Consider the following 13,378-nt stretch of genomic DNA (forward strand, 5'->3'; position numbering starts at 1 on the left):
CAGCTTGTGAGGTACAGAGACTGGGGGAAGGAGATGAAAGGCGAGGACTTCAACCCGAGCCAGAGTCCTTTTGATCCTGAGCTCGTGATGCTATCTGGTGATGTGAGGAAACATGGCCACCTATGCATTGGGGATGGGCTCATACGTTGTCCTAGAAGTCTCTCGAAGATCAAGAAGCGGCAGATGAAGTCTTTTCCCGAGATGAAGCCTTGACCACGGCCAGTGCATCTCGCTATCAAGGCTAGGGCCCAGGAGCTTGTGGTAGAGGAAACGAAGCAGGCGGATGAGAAGGTGAGGGACATGGAGGAGAGGACATCTAAAATGTTGGAGGCGGAGAGGAACCGGAACGACGTGAGTCACCGGGCCCTATACGAGATCCTCGTGGTAAGTTTCTCCAGCATACTAGTCAAATCATGCATGCAATGTTCGTTTCATTACTAGCTCATATGACTGACTCGTGAATACAAACTGTGTAGACCGTGTGCAAGAAAACCGGCCAGACCCCTCCGCCAATGCCCCAGATTACTATTGCGGACACAGTGAGTTTCATTTGAATGGTCATTAGTTACCAGTATTCACATTTCAGTTGCATCATGCTAACTAAACATTGCAAATGATCTTTCGTGCAGCACGCCTCCCATAAAGGATCAACCGAGCCTTCTCCGTCTCACGGTGGCGCAACCCCGACCGGCACTTCAACTCCCGAATCATGGTAAGTTTTCCCAAGTGTTTTTCTTAACAAATGCTTTGTTAGCTAGAAAATGGCATATAACAACCTAGGATAGCTCAATAATGGTCTATTGCTAGCTTAGCTAGTTCATTTATGACATAATTAGCTCACTTAGGTACAAAATGGCATAACAACCTAGGATAGCTCAATAATGATCTTACCTACATCATTTATGACATAATTAGCTCACTTAGGTACAAAATGGCATAACAACCTATGATAGCTCATTAATGATCTATAATTAGCTTAGCTACTTCATGTATGACATAATTAGCTCACTTAGGTATAAAATGGCATAACAACCTAGGATAGCTCAATAATGATCTATAATTAGCTTAGCTACTTCATCTATGACATAATTAGCTCACTTAGGTACAAAATGGCATAACAACCTAGGATAGCTCCATAACATCCCCAATGAAAATAAAAGTGTGTGCCACATTTATTACATTCTTTATTCCAAATATCTAGATCTCAACTACTCAGCCCAAGCTTTCCTCGGGCCTGGACATTCTGTGGCAAAATGTCCTACTCCTCTGCAGCATAAATAAACGATGTCAGATAAATCCAGGGGCTTCCTGGTGGTTATCTTGGCTCCTTGGGTTCTTGGCTTCCTTTCTAGGCATTTGTTTACGTAATGACCTGTATGCTTGCACTTAAAACATGTGATATGACTCTGGTCCTTCTTTGCTGAAACTGGTGTGTCCAGGTGATGCATGCTCTTTCTCTTCCTGGACTGCTTCGTTCCGACCAATTCTTCTATCTCTTGTGTATCAAACTCCACTTCTTCTGTGGGGACGTCTCCCACATACTCTTGGCTTTCCTTCATGCAATATTGTGAAAAATGTCCTTCTTCTCCACATGAATAGCATGCATTGGAGTAAAATATGTTTAGGCCTTCTCCATCAGGGTTGTCAACATCTTCCTTCATCGCAGGTTCTTTTAAAATTTCCTTAAGGGCTTCTTTCATTGCTCCATTTTTCTTCTTGGCAATTTCTTGTACCTTGGGGTAAATATGACACTGGGCAGGGTAGTGCGTAGTTCCTTCACACAAGAAACAAGTAACCTGCCTAGTTGGGCATTCTTTAGCTAGGTGATTTCCTTCACAATGAGGGCATCCATCCTTGTGTTCTTCATGGGTGTGTCCTATTTCTCCGCATATCTTGCAGGTAGGTCGTTTCTTCATCAGGTTATCATCGTGCTTGCGGATAAGACGGGATCCCAATAGAGTCTTCTTCAATTATTCCCAAGTTTTTCTCCATTACATCCTTGTATGGCTTGATGCATTTTCCACCAGGTTGCAGCACTTTTTGTAAAGTACTGAAGAGAATATTGAACCTCATACTTCATTGCAACCAAATTGCTCCCGAAGTGATTCTCAATGTTTTGAATCCATAGGTCTGCATCCAACTAAGTCATCGGTCCAGAGAATACAAGCCTATCTTCATTCATTATCTATTGGGTCCAAGGGTTTTAGGGATGAGATAAGAGGGATAGAGAGAGATACACACAATACAAACAATATAGTTTTTAAATAAGCTTTATTTGTTGCTGTCGGAAAACACACACAAAATATGACAGCTCACAAATCATCGCATCTAGCATAAGTATACAACATGGGTTGGGTCTTCTAAAGGTCATATAAATCATGGAATTCGTCACTGTTTTCAAATTCTTCGAGTCTTTGACTATTGTAGCTTCAACTTTTCTAATGCATGATGAAATCCTCTTTACTCGGAAGTGGACATCACTTGTCTGATATCTTGTCCTTCTTGGAGTGGATTTAGTTGATCCTCCGTGTGGTCAAAAGGGAATGTAGTATTGTATAACTATTTGAGGCAAAAGGAAGGATTTAGCTCAAAAAAAGAAGAGAGGTAAAGGATCTCTTTGAAAATAAAGTTTTAAAGAGATCCTTTCCTAAGGGCTTTCTAGTTTCTAGGGTCACGTCCTATAGTCAACATGTGCTCTGTTACCAGCTTGTAGCAACCCTATCTCAAACGGTCAAGCCTCTGTGTATCTGTGCCATCCCTGGATTGGTATGCTGGCACACACCATACATCAATGTATAAATCAAAGTGCAATCACATGTATAAATAATGTAAAACTGATATATACCTCATAAGTCTCAATGGAAACAAACGAACGGGTTTGGAGTCCCATCAATGCCAATGGCAAGTTGAGTGTAGACCGTAACCCTACAACGTAACTCTTACTCGTCGTAGAAATTCCTGCAACATAAGACGTTGCAGCCCTGTAGGTCAGTACATGGAATGTACTGGCAAGTTACATCATCAGAGTATAAAGAACCTATTTGTACACGCAATTTGGCTGGTGGAAAGCTCTAAGTTTAGTTTTGCATAAAGCTAGTTTTTCCCTAGAATAAAAGATATTATTCTACCACTACAGTAATAGCATGGGGTGAGTTGGCAAACCCAACTCAATCCATTCCCAAAGTTTCACTTAAACCCAACTATTTAAATTAAGAGTGACGAGATCTCCTGACATTTCCACTACTAGATGCTCAAGTTGTCCGTAACAGGGGACACGGCTAATCGATTAGGTTTTAATACTCTGCAGAGGTTTGCACACTTTTCCCCACAAGACTCGATCGCCTCCCTTGAAGTTCTCGCACTGCTTGGCATTTGAGAACAGAATGACCGAGACCTAGTATTTCGAAAGTATTTCCCCTTAACCCACAAATAGGCCGGTACACCTAGTCATTCTACATCTGCTAGCCTATCCCAGAAGAGGTCATACTAACTACTCAACTAAGCCAGAGCCCATATTGGATTGTGGCTGCACACGTAAGCTTCTAGACATGAAAAAACGTTTGATCCCTTTGAGCCTAGGCGGCAGACCACTAGTGGTGCACCACCATGGATTTCTCATGCAGTACTTCGCCACCATTCAAACCAATTCCGCCCACTTAGTTTATTAAAGGTCTTGGTCCTCATTACTACTTTGTCACTCATGTCTTGCCATGAACACTTCCCAATCCACCTCTACATCAGCAAGGCAAAAACAAACTTACACGACGGTGACAAAGGTTGTATAGTTCATACATAGCTCAAATGAACCACTAGGCAAGAGTATAGCCATTTGGCATAAATCCCGATCAAGAAATCCCACCACAAAGGACTAAGTGCATATAAAAAACGTAGGTAATTAAAAGTATGGTCAAATGTGAACTTGCTTGGTAATAGTTGATGAAGATTATATCACTCTCAGAAATTTACTTAATAGAACTACTCATCACTCCCAGATGAAAATCTATAAAGTCAAACATTGCATTCACATAAGCAATCATTTCAGAGAACCCAAATAACATGCAAAGCAAAAAGTCTCGAAAAAACCAAATTAAGATCCAACACTCATAGCTATCACAAAAATATTCTAAGTGCAAAACAACATCTGACATATGGTTCAAAAATGTGATGTGAACCATAGTGCATACTAGGCATATGAGTATAATATTAATGGACAGATCCTAGTGTGAAAAATATTGTGAGACTGGTCCAAGTCATAGGGTTTCGCTACAGTGACAAAGTGCAAGAAGAATCAACTTAATTGGAGCTACGGTTTAGGAGATATGGCCATTTGAAGTTTGAATTCAAATATGAATAATTTCAAATTTGAATCTGACAAAAGTTTACAAAGATGACACTACTGGATAGATCGAATCAATATGAAGAATTTGTCGTGGTTTTATCGAGTTTGGATGTATGGTTAAAAAGTCGTGGCTATTCTAAGATCAGGGACTAATCGACAATTTACAGGGACTAAAAGTAAAGCAAAATAATCACACAATGGTCCCTGGCCACGTGGTGACCTCTGGTTGGCTGAAAAGTGTTTGTTACATGGCTAAACCAGCGAACGGCCAATAAATAATAAAAACGGTGCACTGCGGCTAAACTAAGTGAACCAGCTGGTCGGTTCAAAATAAAACCAAACGTTTTAACCAACACTCACGGTTAACCGCGTACCTCTTCAAATTAAAAAAACTAATCTAAATGAACGAGAGGGAAGCTCACAGAGGCAGCGGCATCGGGCAGGGACTCAGCGTCGGCAGGGCGGCGGCTCCGGCGGGTTCCGGCAGCGGGGTCCGCCGTGTTGAGGGCGGGCGGCTCGGCTTACAACGGCGATGATGACGAGAAGGAGACGGCAGCGCTGGCATCGAGCAGTGACGGGGCGGTGGTTGCGGTGGTCCTCGGCGGCAAAGAAGAAGGCGAATAGGACCATCGCGTCGGGGGTGTCCGGAAGGCGGACGACTTGCGTCAGTATGGCCGGGACGGGCGAGGCGAAGGCGGCGGCCTGGTGCTCCGGCAAGGGTGCAGCTCCGGTGGCTCGGCGTCGAGCGGCTGGCTTCTCCGGCGGGTCCTAGGGGAAGAAAATATGTCAAACGAATATGCACGGGGAATAAATTGACAAAGAAAACGAGGGCTCGGGTGCACCACGGGTAACGTAATCGTCGGTGGAGTGGCTCGGCTCCGGCGAGATTCAAACGATGAGGGCTCCCAGTGCGGGCGGCGGGGGACGATGCGAGATGGCGGGATTGAGAGAGGGCGTCCAGGGGGTTTTATAGGCGCGGTAGAGGCTCCATTGGCTAGCGGATAAGGCATATCCCGAGAGGCCTCGCCGGCAGTTGCAGACGAGCACACGTCGAGCTTATCTCGCAGCTCGTACGGGAGGTTGGGGCTGAGGGAGTCCTAGATTAAGGGGTCCTCGGGCGTCTGGCCTATTGACATGGGCCGGACTGATGGGCTGTGAAGATACACGACCGAAGACTCTCACCCGTGTCCGGATGGGACTCTCCTTGGCATGGAAGACAAGCCTGGCGCCCGGATATGAAGATTCCTTTCTCTGTAACCGACTTTGTACAACCCTAGTCCCCTCCGGTGTCTATATAAACCGGAGGGCTTAGTCCATAGAGGTAATCATAATCATACAGGCTAGACTTCTAGGGTTTTAGCCATTACGATCTTGTGGTAGATCAACTCTTGTAATACTCATATTCATCAAGATCAATCAAGCATGAAGTAGGGTATTACCTCCATAGAGAGGGCCCGAACCTGGGTAAACATTGTGTCCCCCGCCTCATGTTAACATCAAACCTTAGACGCACAGTTCGGGACCCCCTACCCGAGATCCTCCAGTTTTGACACCGAATTGGTGCTTTCATTGCGAGTTCCGTTGTGACGTCTAAGACAGGATTGATGGCTCGCCTTGTTGTCAAGGATAATATCATCTCCGGAGGAGTCCTGGCTCCAATCAAACCCTCCGGCTGGGCGGCTTTACCATGACCGCCGGTTCGGCCGTCAAGCCAACGATGACTTCTCGGGTCATCGAAAATCGCCTCCGTGTTGACTCCAAACACTCCAAATGGATGGATCCCACAGAGTTGTCGTCTTTAAAAGAACTCCTTGATCGCATCGCTGCCCTGGGGGTTGATACATACTACGATCAGATTGGGCTTAAACTCGATCAGAGAGAAATCAAATCTCCACCGATCACCCATCAGGTAGCGGTAATCGAGGAGCGAAACAACAACTCTCCCTCTATATTGAGGATGAACTATGTTCGGATTTCCGGGCTTGAAGAGCCGGATACCCATCTACGGAACAACATGCCCTGCCTTCCAAACCTAGAATCGGACAACGGGCCTAAAAAATCAGTTGATATCCCGGAGCCCGAACTATGAAGTTCGGAAGTTTCTCAAACTCTGGATCCCAAATTGGGCCAGGGTTCAGACTTAAATCCACCCACCCACCCAGATACCCACGATCTTATGTACATACGACAGTAGTCTCAAGAAACGGTCCATCACTTTTGGGCCAGATTCCTCCTTGTCAAAGACAAGATCAAAGATTGCCGCGACGAAGACGCGATCTCACTATTCTGCAACAATTGCACTAACGAGGGAATCCTCAATGACATTAACCGTCGTCGCGTATTACACTTTGCTAACTTGGCAACCATAGTACAGAAGTACTGCGCAATGGAAAGCGCTTGGAAAACTCAGGCAGCTTCCTGGGAGCCACCAGTTTCCACTCAACCCCTCGTCCGGAAAAAAATGATGCACCCTCATGGGTCACCCGATCCAGTAGTAAAGAAATCGAAGCCCATTACGGGGCGCAAAACCCTTCTGGAGGGATGGCCCGATAGTCCATGCAAAATACACACAACACCGGATACCATACCAACCCACAGCCTTAGAGAATGTTGGATACTCTGGCAAGTGGCTAAGAGCGGCGAGGTTCTCTCACCAAAAATACCGCAGAGCAACACCCCACGAAAGACGATGACCTTAGAGTATTGACGGTCTTTGAGACTTTCGCCTCAAACAATAGGCGCAAAAGGACACTCCGCAGCCTCGCTGAAGTCTGCCAAGTCGCAACAATAAACACCTGGGACGACACGACATTACTTTCAATGCCGGTGACGAACCAAAATTCAGGACAGTCCGGGCACCAGCCACCTTGGTCCTTAGTCCAATCGTGGATGGCTTTCAGCTTACCAAAGTTCTCATGGACGGAAAAAGCGGAGTAATCCTCATTTACGAGGAGACTCTCAACAAAATGGAAATAGACAGGAGCCACATTGAGCAAAGTAACACGACCTTCCGAGGAATCATTCCCAGTTAGGAGGCGCGGTTCGCAGGAAAAATCACACTCGACGTGGTATTCGGCACACTGGAGAATTATCGGTCCAAAGAGATAACCTTCCAAGTGGCCCCTTTTAACAGTGGATATCACGCCCTATTAGGGCGACATGCATTTACACGCTTCCAAGCTATACGTCATTACGGGTACATAAAGCTCAAGATGCCCGGGCCCAATGGTATTATCACTCTTGCCAGTGATCCGGACATAGCATTCCACGCTGAAAACAAAACCGTAGCCCTGGCCCTCGAGGCATTGTTTGAAACCCTCGCGGCCGAAGAGTTAACCGCACTACGCTCCACGATGGATAGGGACGACGTGATCCTGGACAAGCGACCCAAATCCACCTCCTTTAAACCAGCAGATGAAATAGTCAAATTTCAAGTCCACCCGACGGACCCCAAGAAGATAGCATCCAGCGGGGCACAGCTGGACCCAACGATTGACGCCGCGCTACGAGAGTTCCTGCGTGAGAACTGGGACATATTCGCCTGGCATCCTTCTGATATGCCGGGAATCCCATGTAGGTTGTCTGGACACAGCCTAAACATACCGAAGGGATATAAACCGGTCAAGCCAACACTGCGGCGCTTTTCCGAACCCAAACGACAAGCTATGGGGGAGGAGCTAGCCAAGTTAATCGAGGCCGGATTTATTAGAGAAATAAAAAACCTGGATTGGCTGGCAAACCTGGTGATGGTGCCAAAGAAGGATAAATCCTTGCGCCTATGCATCGATTTCAAAGACCTCAACAAGGCCTACCCTAAGGATCCATTTCCCCTCCCTCGCATCGATTAGATTATTGATGCTACAGCCGGACATGACTCACTGTGTTTCCTCGACACATACTCGGGATACCATCAAATCAAAATGAAGGAGTCCGACCAAGCCGCAACATCATTCATTACCCCATGTGGGTCGTTCTGCTTCAACACTATGCCCTTCGGACTTAAAAATGCCGGCGCCACCTACCAACGCATGATTCAAACATGCCTGGAGAAACAGATCGGCAAGACATTTGAAGCGTATGTAGATGACGTCGTCATCAAAACTAGGCATGTCGAGTCATTAATAGATGATCTGCGTCTCACATTCGACAACCTCCGTGTGTAGGACATCAAGCTCAATCTGAAAAAGTGTGTTTTCGGCGTTCCTGTTGGAAAAATTCTGGGCTTCATCATTTCCAATAGAGGAATTGAGGCGAACCCAGCTAAAATCCGAGCTTTGTCACAGTTTTCTACGCCAACAGACCTTAAACAAGTCCAAAAACTAGCCAGATGTGTGGCAGCTTTAAGACGCTTTATCTCCAGACTAGGAGAAAAGGCATTGCCACTTTATCGCCTTCTCCGACACACCGATCACTTCGAGTGGACGGACGCAACAACGGCCGGACTGGAAGAAATAAAGGCTCATTTAGCGAGCAACCCAATCCTGGCCGCACTGAATGTCGGCAAACCCATGTTATTATACATATCGGCAACACACCAGGTCGTGAGTGCAGTGCTCGTCGTTGAACAAAAAGGAGGACGGACACAAATTCCCGCTTTAGAAGCCGGTATACTACGTGTCCACTGTCCTCACACCATGCAAATACCGGTACCCTCATTACCAAAAAATAGCATACACGGTCTTCATGGCATCCCGGAAGCTACAACACTACTTTCAAGAGTGCTCAATCACGGTGGCCTCCGAAGTACCACTCAATGAGATAATAAACAACCGCGATGCCACGGGCCTGATTGCCAAGTGGGCCATTGAGCTCCTCCCATTCGACATAACATACAGACCGCGTCGGGCCATTAAATCCCAAGTACCGGCCGACTTTGTCGCTCAATGGACAGAGGCTGAACTCCCTAAAGAGTACGACACATATTCCAACTAGGTCATGCTCTTCGACGGATCCAAAATGCTGGTAGGCTTAGGAGCGGGCGTTGTCCTAACATCCCCTACTGGAGATACAGTTCAGTATTCCAAATATTATACACAGACTCCAACAATGCAGCCGAATACGAGGCCTTATTGCATGGTCTTCGGATGGCTGTCTCCATGGGCATACAATGCCTGGAGGTGCGCGGGGATTCAAACCTCGTAATATATCAAATAAATGGAGATTTCAAGGCCAAAGATCCGAAGATGGCGGCTTACCGTAATGCCGTTTTCAAAATGTCGGCTCGGTTCGAGGGGCTCGAGTTTCATCATGTGGCTCGAGAAAGTAATCAAGTGGTGGATGTACTTGCTCGCATCAGCGCCAAGCGCAACCCCGTCCCACCTAACATCTTTCTAGAAAGGCTCTTCAAGCCATCCGTGGTGTGGCAAGGGGAGAGCGGCAACACCAGTCCAGATCCGACTATAACCCCAGATTCTGAACACTCCGATATCATCGGGGGCTCAGCCAGCGAAATAACACCGTCGTCCCATCTTATCATGGCAGTCATTGCCCCATGGAGCAAACCCTTATTAGCCTACCTTAATAGGCGATAACTCCCTGAGGATCAGAATGAGGCGCGTCGCATTGTCCGACGCTCGAAAGCCTACAAGGTTCACGACGGAGAACTCTACAAGAAAAGCGCTACCGGAGTACTTTAAAGATGTATTCATAATCAGATTAACACACCAGATATCAAAGCAGAGAAGTGCGGGCCAAGACTTATAATGTTGGCGAACTCGTTCTACTCAAGCCCAAGTGGGAGGGTCCCTTCATCATTGACAAAGTTCTCACTGGAGGAGTGTACCGCCTGCGTGATGCATCATACAATCGACTAGAGCCGAACCCATGGAACGCGGCCAGACTCCGAAGATTCTATGCCTAGCGCCGAACTCTTTGTTCGTCTCCTTCTCCTTTTTGTTTCCATTATTTTTTCCCTCTCTTTTCGCTTTTTCTTTTTTTAGTGGCTAAACCATGCACCTACAACGTACACATCCTCAAACATGTACGTCCATTATACCTGGGGGCTTCTTGTACAGAAGCTTATTATTATTATTTTCCGAGCATTAAGCTCACCACATATGTGTCTTTTCCGCATATGTACCTTTTCTTTGCCATTATATACATCGATATGAGTTAAGTTTTGGCCAAGCTGGGTTGCCTGGCTCCTGTGCTTATGCCCTATGTTCCCATTAGTTCGGCTAGGGCATAAAGGGAGCACCTTTGCGATTATTACTGCCGGGTCATCCGGACGTGTACCTCAGATAGGGTGAAGCCGAAATCTAGCGTTCTTAAGGGAATATTCAGTTGGCGGACTATAGATATTTTTTACTCATTGCACTATGAACCCCCAGATGTTATGTATACTACGATTTTTCAATCATAGTTCAGGCATGGACGGTAAGGCATGGTCACCCAAGGAAAGGAACCCTTAACGGAACTATTCTCTTTGGAAGATGTTTCTTACAATCACAATGTAATATAACATAGCTAGCCGGATACAACTTGTTTGTTCAAGCAACTATGACCCCTATGTCTGGTTTCCATGCATACCCCGGTTTATTTTGCCGCTCAGGTATTCAGAAACACTCCACACTCTTGGGTCCAGAGGTCGAAGCGAAAAGGTCTGCCATGACAATTGTTTTACAATCCAGCTAGGGACAAATATGTCAAGGAAAGTACATAGTGACTTGGACTCAAAAATTTCCTCTTCTATGCCGTCCAACAGGTTGTCTAGCTTACAATCCTGTTGAGAATATTTTGCGGCTGCTTTTACCTGCACATATACCAAACTAACGGGAATTTCTTTTCAACCTGACCCTAAAGGTCCGACCCGGGCCATATGATTCGGATCAAGCTTGGTATACCGTGTTTTCACCATGGCCCGGGCCTCTCGCGCACCTTCCCGGCAGGCCGATATCTTCCATAATCGGAAACGGCGCAGCGCTCCCTTAAATAGTTGTACAAGCTCCTCCATACTTCCTGGAGGGGAAGCGGATGGCCATAAGGCCTTGGAAACACTTCGCATCGCCTGCCGAGCTCGCTCGTGCATTTGCGACAGCTCTTGTAGCAGATCGCCCGAAGATTCGAACATCTCCTCTTCGGGATGGCCAGTCAGAATACCTACAGACATAACTTTGTCAGTTCCTTTCCTCGCTGAATTACACGGAGGTAAGTTTGAACACATACTAAATATGTTGCCTCGCAGCCTCTTATTTTCCTTCACGGAATCAGCCAACTTGGCCCGCACATCTATCAGTTCCTCGCCCAGATGGGTGTTGGAATCCTAGAGTTTGTTTTTCTCCTGCCTGACCCGTGTCAGTATACTTCGCCCACGGCCAGTTGCCTTTTGGCTTGTTGATCACTCATTCGTGCGACTCCTGGTGCCTCTCCCGGGTAATCTGACGATCTCGCCATAAGATATGCAACTGTGTTAGCATTGCTGGTATATAATTCTGTTTTTCTCGATGGAGGGACACATTACCAGGCGATGCCTTCTTGGATTTCTCCAGTTTGGCTGTCGCAGAAGCTAGCTGGGTCTCACACTTTTCTAGCTCTTGAGACAACATGTTGTTCTTCTCCTTAAGCACCTGGTTTCACAATGATCCTTAAATCAGCTGAATCAACTGCTTCAAGTCTCGGGGGCTACTGGTATATAATGTGAGCTCACCCGCATATCTTTCAAATATTGGTCTGTGGCTCTGGCAAGCCCATCTCGAGCAGCTTAGATATATGCATCAGCTGAGCTGAAGGCATTGAATGCCTCTTTGTAAAGCCGGGGTCGCGAAGAGCAGTCCTTTGGCGCCGATGGTTCATGATGCTCTCCACTTCCGGGTTTGTGACGGACACATCATCTGAATCCTCTGATAAAGGACAATCTGGCGGCACTCCCGTATCAGCCCTCGTCGTTACGACAGGGTCTAGAACTCGGCTATTGGGATTGTGACTGGCAGGACTCCCAGACATAGTCCGGCAAACGCTCTTCCTGATAAAACACTAACGGATAATGTCACAGTTGGATGTGACTGCCAAAGAGCATATTTACAAAGCCATACCTGTTTGATGACGGATCCGATGTGTCTTCGCTTGCCTTCCTCTGCGAAAGCTTGCCCGGTGTGGGTATCGCTCTCTTTGGAGTCGCCTTTGGTGTAGGATGGTGGGCCGAGCGCCTCCCCTTTGGAGCACGAGATAGTGCGGTGGGTGAGGCAGAATGAGGAAGCTTTTTCGGAGGAGATGTCTCCTGATTACTTACGTGTGAAGCAGGAAGAAGACCGGGATAGTCGGCGGTGATGGCCACTTCCGTGCCGTCATAACTCGCCTGGTAGAACACCCCATCCTCGTGCTCCACGAATATATCTGGATCCTCTTCGAATCTAGGGTCAAGGTCCTGGTTGTGGTCCTCTGGCTGTGGGGTGGGGTTGTGGAGCCCCTTGGTGATCTTCCGCCATTCCTGTTACAAATGGACGGATTAATGTCCATGGAAAGTGACTCAGGGAGTAGATTGATTAGAGTAAGTGGGATTGGAACTCACCCAGCTAGGAGGATTGTACATGGAAAATCCTTCTTGGTGCTTAATACGAATGAATTCCTCTTTCTCCCTTTTATATAGTTCAGCCAGTATTTGTGCCAAAGCGGAGGGGGAGTCCGGACCGTTCCGACCGCAGCGGGAGGTGTCTTCTTCCATATTATAGTGTCACATGGGAAGCCTTCTGTATTGGAGTGGGTGAACACCTCGTACTATGGAAGTCGCCATTACCTCGACTATTGATAATCCGGACTGGGCGAGCGTCTTTATCTTGCTCATTAATTGACGGACTTCCGTGCTATCTTCCTCCTCGAGGCTCCGAGGGCTCCAGCTGTGGCGTTTCTTCAACGGAACGCTTGAAAATTCGGGAAGACCCATTCGGACTTGGTCAGGAAGGGTGATGTCATCGATATAGAACCATTCGGAAGGCCACTCTTCAGATGCCTTCTTCGGCGTGCCGGACAGGTATCCGGTCCCGGTGATGCGCCATACCTCGGCTCCGCCCACTTCAAATATTGATCCCTCTTGGCTACGAGGGA

This window comes from Triticum aestivum, chromosome 4B, assembly GCF_018294505.1.
Source record: "Triticum aestivum cultivar Chinese Spring chromosome 4B, IWGSC CS RefSeq v2.1, whole genome shotgun sequence".
Classification (NCBI taxonomy): domain Eukaryota; kingdom Viridiplantae; phylum Streptophyta; class Magnoliopsida; order Poales; family Poaceae; genus Triticum; species Triticum aestivum.